The 15,363-nt window shown below is 39.0% G+C and overlaps 1 protein-coding gene across 2 annotated transcripts in view; it reads right to left on the bottom strand.

Moving 5' to 3' along the window:
• LOC148739302 (uncharacterized) overlaps positions 1-9,315 on the bottom strand; it is a 23,301-nt gene extending 13,986 nt beyond the window's left edge. The window contains exons 1-5 of one of the 2 annotated variants that reach the window (XM_088750811.1): positions 9,268-9,315; positions 8,397-8,480; positions 7,696-7,788; positions 6,646-6,712; positions 6,209-6,255 (exon numbers count right to left, since the gene is read on the bottom strand). The gene's annotated coding sequence lies outside the window, so the exon portion shown is untranslated. Of the gene's footprint in view, positions 1-6,207; positions 6,256-6,645; positions 6,713-7,695; positions 7,789-8,396; positions 8,481-9,267 lie in introns of those variants that run through there. The other variant, XR_015997251.1, reaches the window with a different exon arrangement.
• Between the last annotated feature and the right edge of the window lie 6,048 nt (positions 9,316-15,363).

Raw genomic sequence — 15,363 nt, 5'->3', positions numbered from 1 at the left:
AATTGTGCAAATCAGAAACCAGAACAATGACAGTATCTATTGTGGTATAAGAAAATATCCATACCCATCCCTACGATGATCATTGAAAATTCAGAGGAGGGCAAGGGGGCTCTCAGAAGCCAAACTTTTAGGGAAAGTATGAAGCAAAACTGGAGATACCAGAGGGTGTGGAGGGGTTCCAGCTATATCAAACCGTCCTTGAGGAAGGTATGGAAATTTTCTAGAACCACACATTAAAGCTTACTAATTAGTGCCAATGGGAAGAAAACATCTAGAAGAGTACTGCTCTTTTCAATCAAAATGTGCGATAGGCGGGCAAAGGTTAAACAGGGCAGAGCATACCCTCACCATCCTATCAATCAAAGGAATTTGGTTCCCCTGATTGCATGTAAGAAATTCAGTCGGAAGTGTACTTTGAAGAGTTGCATACTTCTGTCTAAGGATGCCAATGACACGTTCCATGTGAATGCGGACATTGGAAATTTTTCGAGTTTTCTCAACGTCTACAGGATCTAGCTGATTTTTGCCTTTTGCAACTGCAGCGATGTTGATTTCAGCTTGGCGTATTCACACTTCTTCATGGACCGTAAACCCTCGGTCGGCAAGGACAAGATCTCAAGGAACTAAGTTCTTTAAAAATCCACATTTCTTGCTTAAATTGTTTTGATTAAAGTTTGAAAATTCCTAGGGTTTTTTCTTTATACAAACTTTAGCCTTTGTTTAACAAGACTGCGTCTTGAGCTATCTTAAATTCAACCGGAACTTTCATCTAAATATTTCATTTTTGAGATCAGTGTGAAGAGGAGCGAAAGTTTACGGTGGAAGGCCATTTATTTGCCAGGAGTGTGCTCGACAAACTTAAGGGCATAGTAGCGGATCTAGTCAGAGGACAAGTAGACTGGCAGGGCTGGGACTTCCCGCAATTCATAAAAGCTTTGAAAAGTCGGAAGGAGATCATTCTTGCACCGAGAATGCAGGGAAGCTAAGTGCTAAATTGCGCGATCGGGAAAAAAACACTTCATGTAAACGAGGAGACATCACCAACGAAAAGGGGTTGGGATTATTTTGATGCAGCCGACCACAGAGCCGTCAATTGCAACAAGTATATCACCGTTGGAGACGGCAGGAAACAGCTAGGATTGAAACAACCTTGTTTCAATTGTACAGGAAGTCGACACTGCGCTTCTGAGTGCAAATGCCGTTCTGGCTGCCAGATCTGCAGCCGAAGACATTATACGTCGACCTGCAACAAACTTACATCGCAAGATCAGCTTATTACCACAACGAGCGTAGAAGGGAAAGGAGTGGTGCATCCCATGGTCACAAATGACGTGGATGGTTTTTAGTGTCAAGCACTGTTGGATACCGGGGAGCCAGAAGTTCCTACGCTTTATCAAAGCTTCTGGACTGTTTATATGTGCGTCCAATCCGTGAACAACTCAAGCGTATCGAAGTGATGTTTGGTACTTCAAGCAAACCGATAGATATCTACGGCCTACAAATTCTGCGGTCTTGGACGCCGAGGTAAACAAAGTCGAGCGTAAAGAGTTGCTGACATTTCAAAACCAAAAATTCACAGAAATAGTGGCGCAATTTTCTCATTTGAGGGGGCGTAACCACTGATGATAACGATAATCGGAACATGGAACAAACGAGTGCACTAGGATCAAAAAAGGAACATGACCAAGAGTTGGGCGCCTGGGAGAACCTGTGTTAGAATATACGAAGTTCGGCTGGACAATCTTGTCTCCTGGAACAGGGTTAGATCTCAGAAACATGTTTTCAACGCAGACCTCCGCAATTGATTACCCTAAGAAATTTGCAAGCTAGACGTCCTGGGGCTAAAGGACAAACCAAGTGGAGACCAGGAAACGGTTTATGAAGAATTCAAAGAACAGCTTACCAGGAGTGCAGAAGGCTGGTGCGAGACGGATCCGCCCTCCAAAGGCAATCATCCTTCCCTACCGGACAATCGCGCAGGGAGCTTAAACCGTCTCTAAAATCTAAAATCGTGCGCGGAAATGAAAGAGACAATGCGAGCTTGAGAGGTACAACGACATTATCAAAGATCAACTGAATGAAGGGATTATCGAACGCGACGACGAGGTGGTCAGAGAAGGAAGAGAGTGTATATTCCTCATGAAGCGTTCGTGCGTGGGAATGCAGAGACTACAAAGAAGCGTATTGTCTATGATGCTCCCGCAAGGGCAAATGCAAGTGTCTTCACACTCAGCGAGTGTCTCCAAATCGGCCTTACGCTACAGACCAGCTTTCGATATAGCCGTGTTAGTATGAAATGCATTCGATCCAGTGGCAATAGCCGAAGATTAAAAGCAAGCATTTTAGCAAATTCGCGTCCGAAGAGAAGACCGAGATACTTTACGTTTTCAATGGTTAAACGATCTGTCAAGCAAGCAAATAGAAACCATGTGACTCACTCGATTACTCTTTGGTTCGGCGCCGTGTTCATTCCTCCTCGCTTCACTTATCAAACAACGTTTACAGCGATACAAAATGGTGAACTCGAAACCAGTAGAGAAGATAAAGCGCAGTATGTCCGTGAATGATTTGATCAGTGGCGGGTAGACAACCAAACAAACGTTAGAGATCAAGATGACAGCCACAAAAATTGGTGAGGCGACATTGGAACTGAACGAGTGGCATTCCAACGTTCGGGATTTAGAAGTCGAAAGTATGACTTCAGACGGCGAGAGTCAGGGGTATGTCAGACGACAACTGAGTACCAAAACGGGTGAATCAAAACTGCTGAGAGTCCCTTGTGAAAAAGACAAGGACAAAACTCAGGTCAACTTCCCCACTTCAACCACTGACCTAACAAAAAGGAGTATCCAGGGGAAAAGTCGCGATGATTTGCGATCCACTCGAACTAGCTTCACTCTTAACCATCTCTGGAAAAATGCTCTACAGAGATGCCTGTGATACACGAATCGCATGGCATAGCCCCTTTACTTTGTGACTGACGAGCAAAATATAGGAAATGGGAGCAGCGTTTTCCATAGCACTCGAACGCACCAAGAAACGTAGTGAAACATGAAGAGAAAATCTTAACAATCGATTTACACACTTTCGTATATGCAAGCGGGAAAGGAGTCTCAGCTGCGGTTTATGCAGCTCGCTAATATAAGAAAGGACTCACGATTCCCCGTTTAGAACTAAGGGTTGGACATATGACGGTAAAACTAGAAGGTTCTCCTTGAGAAGAGTTTCTGATTGGCTGGATAGCACAACAGCCCAGCACTGAATCAGATTGGATCCGTGGAAACGGCGAATACAAACAATTCGTCGAAAATCGAGTGAGGAAGATCCAAGAAAGACAAATCAAATGGAGATAAGTATCAACACAAGAGATTTTAGAGGACGTAAGGAGTCAAGAAGGATATTTTAGCAGATTGACAGCTCTTTGGTGGCAGGGACCAAGCTGGTTATCATAGCCACAGGACTAGTCGCCAGACATAATAACTGCATTAATTTATGAATCAAAATCGGAAGAACTAAAACAAACGCGAAAGTTGTTTGCCCTGGCGGTAGCGAAAACAGAGAGCAACGACACCTTTAGATGAGCTTCTCGAGAGACACGAGTTGTGGTATGTGTTGTAAGTGCCTGGATCGCGGGATTCCTCCTCAAAATAAGAACCTGTCGGAAACAGAGAGTCGTATGTCCCCTCACGACTGAAGCAATAGAGGAACAGACAACGTTCTGGATAGAGGGAGCTCAACAGCCAGCACCTTCGTGCTGGAAAATTCAAGAAGACCGTTTACAAATGAATTTGCAGAGAAATCGAGACAGAATATTAGGGTGAGAAATAATATGGCCATCACCCCACCGATTCACCGGTGTTCAGTGGCGGATCTAGGGGAGGGGCATAGGGGTGCCGCCCTCTCCCCCTTATTTTGGATCAAAAATAGACGCAGTTGGAAGAAAAGCTCACAAGTGAACACAAACAAACAAAAATGAGTCTCCCCCTTGTCGGAAACGAGAAGTGGCTTTGGCAAGTTATGTGTGACGAGAAGGTACAAGACTACCTAGCACATAAGGAAGTCAAGTGGCAATTTAACCATAGGCGCACCGCTTAGTGGGGAGGACAGTTCAAGCCCGTCATTGAATCAGTGACAACAGCTTTAAACAAGACTATCGGAGGAATGCTGACCTGGACAGAACTATGTGAAGTGGTCCTGAACATAGAGACCGCTTTGAACAACTGCCCTCTATGCTATTTCGAAGGCGACATACAGTTACCGGTGCTAACCCCTAACGCACTGTTATTTCTTCGATCAAATAAGCTACCAGAACTGGAACCACACCAGCTAAGAGGATTCGATCCGTTGAAGAGAGCCAAGAATCTGCAAAAGTGTAAGCAGGCATTGTGGTTAAGATGGACAACCGAATAGTTATGTGAGGAGAGAGAACGACGCCAGATGAAAACACAAGGGACGAACTACATCCTTAGCAAAAGGGGAGGGGTCGTCATCAAGGACGAGGAACGATATCGCGACCAACGGAAAATTGGAATCGTGGAAGACCTAATTTTGGGACGAGACGGAATCGTTCAAGCTGACAAACTTCGAATGGGAAAGGAACGCTCGAACGAGCCCAACAGCACCTCTACCCATTGGAACTGTCTTGCTATCGGGAGAATATACATGCTCCCCTACGACTCAACCCCGGAGTCCCGACATTCCGGCCCAAAAGGGATACAGTGGTAGCCGCACGCTGTCGCATTCGAGACGCGAACGTTGATGCTCATTATGCTCATTAAAGATACCTAGGAACACGGAACTGTTTTGTTTATTGAATTTCAAATTTATCGAGTGTGCAATCCTAGTGTTTTTCTCAGGTGGAGAAAAACAGCGGAGTGTGTCAGAGATTGATTAACGTCCATTTGACATCCGGTTAGTTTGCGATAGGTGAGACATGATTTGAACAATAGAACAACTGGATTATATTATATTTTTAGATATGAGAGAGAGAATAGAGAGAGAGGGAGAAAGAGAAGTTCATCATAATGAAACGAAACGAAGTTTTGGAACCTAGCAGACTATTTGGTGTCATTTCCGTCCCCTTTAGGCCCACTGCTTGCGTAAAACCGCAGTTTGGGTTAGACCTACTGCAAGTAACCGGCCTTTAAAGTCGCGCAAAACTTTCAGTTATATTTGATGTTCCTTTACTGCTTTGGAGTATCAAACAAAAGCTGAAAAACAGACTTTCAAAAGGAGCTGGAATGGCAAAGGGTGTACACGTGACGCGTGATTAAGGCCAAAATTAATTTGTGACACTTGAATCTTACGGAATGGCGATCGTGATTTGTGAATTTATGAACCAGCGTGAGGGGTGATTCGCCTCCTGAAATATACATGACGCGTTAATTTCTTCTTTTATTTTCGTGAAAAGATTAAGACTCAATAAACCTTATACACAAGCAGAGATACTAGCTTGAAGTTTTGCCTTGTATCTAAATACGTAAAGCCAAAATTTTTTCTTAGATTCTTGCGTGAAATCCTGGCAAGATCACGACCCTTCTTTTGCTATCCTCCAATATCCAGCAACTCACTCTTTTCTATGGTTTCCATTGTTGTTTAATTCAGAATCAAGGTAAATCAATATCTATCTTAATTAGATCCAAAGATATTCATTCACGCCACGTAGATTCTGTTTCGTCTCGTGGCGGACAAATTTGATGGAAATAAATCCAGCAAAAAAAAGTTACATTTTACAATAAGACGAAGTATGAAACCATTCAACTGTGTCCAGATGAATAGATTTGTGTGGCATTTCTGACTGTGTGTTCCATGCAGATAAAGGTTTGTCAGTTTCAGAAACTCGCTTTATTTTTCATTTCGCTTTATTATTCATCAATTTGAGATGTATGAAATTAGAACATCGAAATGTTTACAATGATTACTCAACGGTTATCAGTTTCAGAACTGAAAAGATTATGATTATAATGCAGCACAAAACTGGGAAAAAAGCGAAGATTCTACACAGCTTTTCAACTGCTCACTCGTTATCAAAACGCTTTGATTTTGATACCAAGGAAAATCTTTTAATTTCATTCAATTGCATTCGCGTTACTTCGACAACTTATATACCAAGTTCTCGAAATTCTTTGTTTGGTAAAACAATGAGGTCAGTTTCATTCGTAGAAAATGAAACTAAAAGGTAAAATTTAAAAAAAAGAAAACAGCTCACCTTTGGAAACAGAACATGCCCCTTTCTTTCAGATCTTGATAGTGTGCCTGATGAAAACAAAAGTAAGCAAATGAAATGAGACTTTCCCAGACAAACAGACGTAAATTCAAATAGCTGGTTTATGAACGTTTTACTCACGCGGTTGATAATAAGAAATCACCAAAATAATGAAAACAAATATAAGATGGAAGAAAAATGGTTTCCAGGTTGTCCTTAAGATTCATTAAATAACATGCGGGATCTTCTTATTTTCCATCATCGCAGATGCGATGAACATGTAGCTTCTCCTTACAATATCGATATACCATACAGCAATCAAGTGGTGAGAGTAAACAGACTCGTCATTCAGAAGGCGCTATCCCTATCATTAGCAAGTTTCGATCCTAAACGTTTTAGCGTATTATTTCTTCTGAAATAATAAATATTCAGTTGCTCACCTTTGAAAAAGAAAAGATCTCCGGATAGGTGGGAGACCAAAATCAAGAAACTGGTTTCAAATACTCTCTGCAAAGCAACGAAGAATATAAAGAGCTAGTGTGAGTTCAAATGTAAAAATTATCGGTAAAAACTATTCATTGTAAAAACGTAAGAGGGATGGAAGTTGCATTTTAGTTTGTCTTTTTCAAAGATATCTCAATAAATAGTGGAGCTCGCGTATCGTTGATATAACGGAGTCTGGTGGTTTAAAATTGCCCTTTGTACAATTTCTCAAAACCTTGAAATCACAAATTGAAGTGAGGTACATGTAGCTTCTCTTTCCAAAATCAACATATTATTCAGTGAACAAGCTGCGATAATACTGATCAGCGGAGGTTGTTTCCTTACTTAACAACACCAAATTCTCCCTACTGACTAACAACGTAATGTGAAAGAGCTAGAAGGAAGAATTTCTGATAAGATCAGAAATTCAAAGGGTTGAGGTGTTTTGCAATCAAATCAAAATTGATTCGAATTTGGTAGGTCTTCACAAATATCATCAGATTGTTTGGAATAAGAACTCTTTTTATCATTGAATTTCCTCAAATTTTAACCCGAAATATATATTTTCCACTCAAAAAAAAAATTCGAGAAAAGAATTGTTATAAGTTCATCTATTTTTACAGTTGCTAACCTTTTTAAAAAAAAAAAGTGTTGTTCAGAGTCCTAATTGTTGGAGTGATGAGACCGAAAGCCAAAACAATCAAGCAGCTCGTGAAAGAAAAAAGTGCTAAGTTTGATCCCATGAAAATTTACTAGATTTTAAATTGCAGTTTATAGTATCTTGGTCTGAGATGTATCAACACGACTTTCCGTTTCGCTCACAGTGCTCATTGATAAACGATACAGTTCCTTCTTTTTACGTCAGAATTTGCTGTTATTGAATTTTATTTCTGTTGCGCCTGATTTGAGGTAGTAGCGAAGTTTTATTTTTATTATTTCATTTTTTTTTTAGGGGGGGGAGCTGAAAGGAATGTGAGTTCAATTTTTTCTTTATTTTTGCTGCTTACCCTTGAGCAGGGAAGTGTGTCTTGTTTAGAATTCTGATCGTATGACTGAGGAAGGCAGAAGCTATGTTAGACACTGAAATAACACTTTCCCGCCTGCAAAGTAAAGGAAGAACGACAATAAATTTTTTTTGCGAAAAAGTACCAGCTTAATCATGAAAACAAAAACTCGTTTAGAAAGCTTAAAACACAACTACGTCGCTTTTCAACTTCCCACTCGTTGCATGAAAAACATTACATCTTTGTTCTTTTTACATAAAAAATTTCGCATTCATGCATCGTGTGACTGCTTTTACTCTTTCACTCCCAGACTCGGACACTTAAGAATTGTTTAACGTGCAATTTCTTGTTACAGTATCAATATATTCTTCAACCAACAGTTTGGGAGAATAAAGGAACTTATCAGCTTAACGGTGTCACATTGTCGACACACTTCATTCTTTAATTTTCAGTAACATTTGTAACATTTGGAAAGGAGACTCAGTAATTAGATCATGGGAATTAAAGGCCTAGAGCTGATTTAATCATTTTATTTCGAAGACTATGACAAATTTGAGGCAAGTTTTTAGTGACAATTCTTTACCAAGATCTAAGATTATTTCGAGTTCTTTTAATCTTCCGCCACTGAATGTTCAGTCCAAAATATCATATTTTTATAAAAAGGAGAAAAATATTGTTTCTAAATTTATATTTCTCCAACTAACCTTTTAAAAAAGAGGTCTATCCTGTTGATATTGTCGTCGTTTGACTAATGAAACAAAAGGTGAGAAACTGAAATGGAACTTTCTCTGCAAAGCAAAGATAAATGCAAATAGCTATTGTGAGAAAAACGTGAAAACTTAATAGGAGAAAAATAAGAAACATTGATTAACTAAAGAGGGAATAACAGATACCAATTGTAAAAATTAAAGGTCGTTACCACCAAAACTAAAAAACTTTAAGCTAAGTAGGACGGCCAAGACAATAACTTTAGACGCGACCAAACGGAGATTTTATGGAAAGAAGAATCTCTGCTGGTATGATAGACATTTTCATCAAAGACAAATTTCAATTTCGAATGGCCCTATCTTACTCATTCTTACATTACGAACGCCAACAATGGTTTCCGTCTATCTCAATCTGAACATTTGTTTTTCCGAAAATAACGGACCTTGCGCGTGACGCGCTTTGTACATTTAACATTGTAAACTACTCAGGCCGTTTTTTGTGCACAGATGAGGCATGTCCATTGGATTGGATTTACACTGGCGTTTTGATTGTTGTCCAAGCGCTGGTAAATATGATGAATGAAACGAACTTCACTCGTTTGACTCAACACAGCAGAAGTACTGATTTTAATACGCACGAGATTTTTTCTCCTTGGGAAATAAAAAAAACTTTCAAATATAGAGGGAATGTATACAGAACGACGTCCTTCTGTAGCAATTAATGACGCGTCAGTATATAAATCAATGCAGAAATGGTTTATGTAAGAGGAGCTTTGGTTATAAAGGTGTTCAAATATGTATTATAAAATTGGTGGGAAGTCGCATAAGCCCCTCAAAACAGTCATGAAAAATTATGTTTCGTACTTACCAAAACTCTTTGAACCGCTTAGTTGCTTTGTAAACTGAAGAAGCCAACTTTAGAATGAGAATCAACAGCTTGTGTCTATTTAAAGGTTATAGGCGCGTGACACGTGACGCGATGTGTTCATTTTACAAACATGTACATTTTTAAACCGCAGTTGATACTATCTTGGTCTGACATGTATCAACACGACTTTCCGTTTCGCTCGCAATTCTGCTGGGCTCCTTTTTACATCAGAATTTTGCTGTTCTCGAATTTAATTTCTGTTGCTCCTGATTTGAGGTGGCGACGATAGGTTTGTTTGTTTGTTTGTTTTTTTTTCTTAAGGTGAAAGGAATGTAAGCTAACTTTTCCTTCAGTTTTGCCACTTACCCTTGAACAAGGAAGTGTGTCTTGTTTAGTATTCTGATCGTAGGACAGCAGCCAAGAGTAAGAAACTGAAATAACACTTTCCCTGCTAAACAGAGATGAATGACAACAAATGCTTGTGAAAATAAAACGGATAAAAGCATAATTAGTAAAAAGAAAACTAGTTTAGAAAACCTGAAACACAACTACGTTGCTTTCCAACTTCCCCGTAGTTGCGTTAAAACATTGCATCTTTTTTCTTTTTACATAAAATTTCTCATTCGTACCTGCATCTTGTGGCTGCTTTGACTCTTTTAATACCAGCCTCGGACACTTAAGAATTATTTAACGTTCAATTTTTCCTTACAGTATCAATCTATTCTTCAACCAACAGTTTGGGAGAATATAGAAACTTATCAGATTGACGGTGTCACATTGATGACACACTTCAGTCTCTAAGAATATTTAGTGACATTTGTAACATTTAGAAAGGAGATATAGTAATTAAATCATGGAAATTAAAAGCCTAGGGTTGAGTTAATCATATTATTTTGAAGACAATGATAAGTTTAAGGCAAGTTTTCAATAACAAATCTTTGCCAAAAATCTAAGACTATTTCGAGTTTTTTTTAATCTTCTGCCCCTGAATGTTCAGTCCAGAATATTTTACTTTTAAAAAGCGGAAAAAAACAATTTTTAAAATTATATTTTTGCAACTAACCTTTTAAAAAAAGGAGCCTGTCTTGTTTGATATTCTTGCCGTATGACTGATGAAAGCAAAAGTGAGAAACTGAATTGGAACTTTCAAATTTCTCTGCAAAACAAAGATAAATGTAAATAGCTATTGTCATAGGATTACGTTAAAACTTGATAGGTGAAAGAAAAACAAGAGAAAAGGATAACCAAAAAGGGAACAACGGACAGCATGTGAAAAGATTAAGTTCAATTTGTAAAGAGCAAAACAAAGCTGTTTAGGAATCTGAAAATCAAACGCTCTTCCTCTTCCAATAAATTAAGCGCTCAAAATAAAATTTTCAAACAAAACTAGATTTTGAATTCATCTGAAATGTAGATAACCTTTTTAAAAATACAAATGTTGTAGAGCGTTTTCAAGGCTCGATATTTCAAGCATTTTTTTAGGTTTACCTTTTTTTTTATTAAGTCTCGCCTTTTCGCCCCTACGTGCTATTTTGATGAATCTACAGTTTTGATCATTTATTTTTAGTGTGTGCTTGAACTTGGCTCAGCACTTACCGTGCTAGACATTTTAATCCCTTGTTATGGTTGAAGATAACTAGTTTGCTAGGTGGTCATGTTTGAGTTGGTAAAACTGACCTTGAGTTTTACCCACACTGAACATCCTGTTTTGGAAGTTCCCACGGTTAGCTAACCCAAACATGTCTGTGATTTTTGTATTTAAGACTGGAGCACTCCTTGCTGAAAGTAGTAGAAATAAGCAGTGGAACAAGAGAGAGAATAAAGAAGAAAATTACAGAGTCTCAGTACCTCTTGTTAATTTGCCAAGCGGGTGGTAAAACCCCTCAACAAAAACGTGCTGTTTAGAGTCCTGATTGTTGGAGTGGTGAGACCGAGAGCCGTAATGCAATCAGCTCGCGTATAGTTTAATCAGTTTAGAAAAATCACACAAAATGTCTGCGACGAGGTTTTTAAACTGCAGTTGGTGGTATCTTGGTCTGAGCTGTATCAACACGACTATCCGTTTCGCTCACGGTGACCGTTGAAAAATATTGTGTTTGGCTCGTTCTTTTAACATCAAAATTTGCGGTTCTTGAATTTGATTATTGTGTGATTTGAGGTGGCGACGACAGTTTTGTTTAAGGTGAAAAGAATGTGAGCTAATTTTTTCTTCATTTTTGCTGCCTACCCTTGAACAAGGAAGTGTGTCGTTTTTAGTTTTCTGATTGAGGAAGCCAAGAGTAAGAAACTGTACAGGTACAGGGAACTTGAAAATCAAACGCTCTTCTTCTTCCCAATAATTAAATTAAGCGCACAAAACAAAGTCATCAAATTAAAAATAGATTTGCTCGCCTTGAATTCATTTGAAATGTAGCAATACTGTGCGATTTGTATATTCTCTTTCGCTACCGCCGACGCTTAAATGCCTCAAGCTAAGAAGGACGGCTAAGACAATAGGGACCTTAAGCAGTCAGGAAGGCAACGCCAAGGAAGACTCCGATTAAAAAATGAATTTCTACTCTTAGTTAGAATTTCAGACATGGCTGCAGGAGCTTACTGTCTCATATGGCGCCACAGCTCAACTTCAGCATGAGTAGCGTTGAGTTCCAAATAGAAATTAAAATAATTTGCCGTCGCCGTCGTGGTTGCTTAAGGTCCCTAATAACATTAGACGCAACCAAACGGAGGTGTTTTGAGAACAATGTTCTCTGCTCATGAGCTGATGAGCGTTTTCATTAAAAACAAGTATCAATTTTGAATGGCCCTACATTACCGGCTCATTCTTACATTGCAAACACCAACACTGGTCTTCGTCTTTCTCAATCTGAACATTTGTTTTGCCCGAAAATAACGGACCCTTTGCGCGACGCAATGTGTTCATTTTACAAACATGTACATTTTTAAACCGCACTTGATACTATCTAGGTCTGACATGTATCAACGCGACTTTCCGTTTCGCTCACAATTCTCATTGAAAAACCTTGTGCCGGGCTCCTTTTTACATCAGAATTTGCTGTTCTCGAATGTGATTTCTGTTGCGCCTGATCTGAGGTGGCAACGATATGTTTTTTTTTTTTTGTTTTTTTATCATTTATTTGTCTTTTTTTAAGGCAAAAGGAACATCAGCTAATTTTTTTGTTAGTTTTGCTGCCTACCCTTGAACAAGGAAGTGTGTCTTCTTTAGTATTCTGATCGCGTGACAGCAGCATAGAGCAAGAAACTGAAATAACGCTTTCCCTGCTAAACAGAGATGAATGACAATAAATTTTTGTGCAAAAGAAAAAATAATAAAAGCGTCATCGGTACAACAAAAACTTGTCAAGAAAACCTAAAACGCAACTTCTTCGCTTTCCAACTTCCCCCCGGTTGCATTAAAACATTGCATCTTCGTTCTTTTTACATAAAAAATTTCCCATTCATATATCATGTGGCTGCTTTGCTCTTTCACTCCCAGCCTCGGACACTTAAGAATTATTTAACGTGCAATTTTTCCTTACAGTATCAATATATTCTTCAACCAACAGTTTGGGAGAATAAAAAAACTTATCAGCTTGATGGTGTCACATTGACACAACACTTCATTCTCTAAGAATTTTTACAGTTACACTTGTAACTTTTAGAGGGGAGATCATGGGAATTAAAGGCTTAGAGTTGAGTCAGTCTTTATAACCAAGACAATGGTAAGTTTAGGGCAAGTTTTTAACAACAAGTCTTTGCTAAAGCCTATGATTATTTCGAGTTTTTTTAATCTTCTGCCCTTGAATGTTCAGTCCAAACTATTATGCTTTCATAAAGCGGAAAAATGTTATTTCTAAATTTTCTATTTTTTACAACTTGCCTTTTAAAAAAGAAACCTGTCTTGTTTGATATTCTTGTCGTATGACTAATGAAACCAAAAGTGAGAGACTGGAGTGGAACTTTGTCTGCAAAAGAAAGATAAATGCAAATAGCTATTGTAAGAAAGACGTGAAAACTTGATAGGTAAAAAATAAAAAAAAAAAATTGATAAACCAAAGAGGGATCAACAGATACCAATCGTAAAGATTAAAGTTTGATTTGTAAAGAGAAAAATATCTCGATTGAGAACCTGAAAATAAGTCACTCTTTATCTTTTCTAAGCGCACAAAATAAACTTAAATAAGAATAGATTTGCCCGCCTTGAGTTTATTTGAAATGTAGCAAGGCTGTGCGATTTGTTCCTACTCTGCGTTACCACCGACACTGAAAAACCTGTCCAAGGCAATAACATCAGACATGACCAAACGGAGATTTTATAGGTGAGAAGAATCTCTGCTCGTGTGATGAACATTTTCATCAAAAATAAATTTCAATTTTGAACGGCCCTATCTTACTCATTCTTACATTGCGAACACCAACAATAGTTTCCGTCTTTCTTAATCTGAACATTTGTTTTTCCGAAAATAACGGACCGTGCGGGTAACGCGATACGTACAATTAACTTTGTAAACTTCTCAGGACGTTTTTTGTGCACAGATTAAGCATGTCCATTGGATTCAGATTTTCGTTTTGATTGTTGTCGAAGCGCTGGTAAATATGATAAAAGAAAAAAATTTGACTCAATACGACAGAAGTTCTGATTTTAATGCGCACGAGATTCGTTCTCTGTAGGAACTGAAAAATCTTTAAAATATAGAGGGAATGTATTCAGAACGGCTTCCTTCTATAGGCGGATTTATGCTGACGTCATTGTTTACATTTTTGCTCATTTGCATACGGCTTTGCGTAAAGAAGGAAGCATGTTAGATACAAATTGACTTCAGGCAGCTAAAGAGCTAGAAAACCTTGATACATGGTGAAATTTTTAGCTCTTTGGGTGTAATATTCAAGGAGAAATAGTCCATCAAAAACTGCAAAATTTCTGGGTGGCAAAAGCGTTAATGAGCTCATACATTCTATGTAAAATTTTGAGTTTTTAAACCCGTGTTGCACAAAAAGTATTCAATGCATCAGGCTCGTATTCATTGGCCGAGTTAATCGTACTTTGACCTTTCGATATTCAGAACTGATTTATTTTTAGCTCCATCAGAAACTAAATTGCTTATGCTAATGAGGCAAATATTGTAAACAAGGATTCCCCTCTAGCCATTAATAATGTCACAGTATATGAATCAATGTAGGAATGGTTTATGTAATTATAAGAGCAGCTCTGGTTATTTAGGCGTTGTAATATGTTATGGGCGCGAGGCGAATCTCAGGCCACCCCTGAGGGGCCGAGAGTACGTGTTGTAAAACGGCGAGAGGTCTTCCGGGAATCTGACATTAATTATAAGAGCAAGACCCTGAACATACCTTTCGTGGGCTCATGATCCTGAAGGCTTCATACGTTCGGGCAGCCGTTGTTTGCTCTCGTCACGCAGTGGGGGGGAGAAAGTGCGTTGCGTGACGAGACCAAACGTCGGCTGCAAAGGAGACTTGTCTACAGTAAGTGTGGCATAAATGGTATAATGTTTTTCGTGGACTGGACTGGACTGGACTGGACTGGACTGGACTGGACTGGACTGGACTAGTAAAACGCGGACTAGTAAAACACGGACTAGTAAAACGTTGAATAGTAAAACGCGGACTAGTAAAACGCGGACTTGTAAAACACGGACTTGTACTTATGTCCCTCCATTCGAAATACGGAAAATTCACAGGAGGTTTTCGTTTTTTCACGACAGACGGTAGCTTGAAAGAAGCTGCCATTTTCCCGCAGCAATTACAATGCAAATGAATGTTGAATTTTGGCGTGAATCTTTTATGAGATCAAAGGTCAAAAGACCCATTTCCGTTTCCTGTAGCAAAATAAAGGTCCGTCGCTCAATACATATATGTTATTCACCAGTCGGGAGGTCCGTATTGGGAAAAACTGTGCTTGAGGTCTTGGATACCGCCCGAGGCCTACGGCCGACGGCCTCGGGCGGTACTCAAGACCGAGTGCACAGTTTTTCCCAATACGGACCGACCTATGTTGGTGAATAACATTTTTATTTTTTTCTAACACATACAAAAATGATTGCCAAAAAAACCTGAATGATTTAGAGCTACAATTACGAG

This window comes from Stylophora pistillata, chromosome 2 (genome assembly GCF_964205215.1).
Source record: "Stylophora pistillata chromosome 2, jaStyPist1.2, whole genome shotgun sequence".
NCBI lineage: Eukaryota > Metazoa > Cnidaria > Anthozoa > Scleractinia > Pocilloporidae > Stylophora > Stylophora pistillata.
Note: the sequence above shows the minus strand (reverse complement) of the source record. Positions and strands in the feature narration are given on the sequence as shown.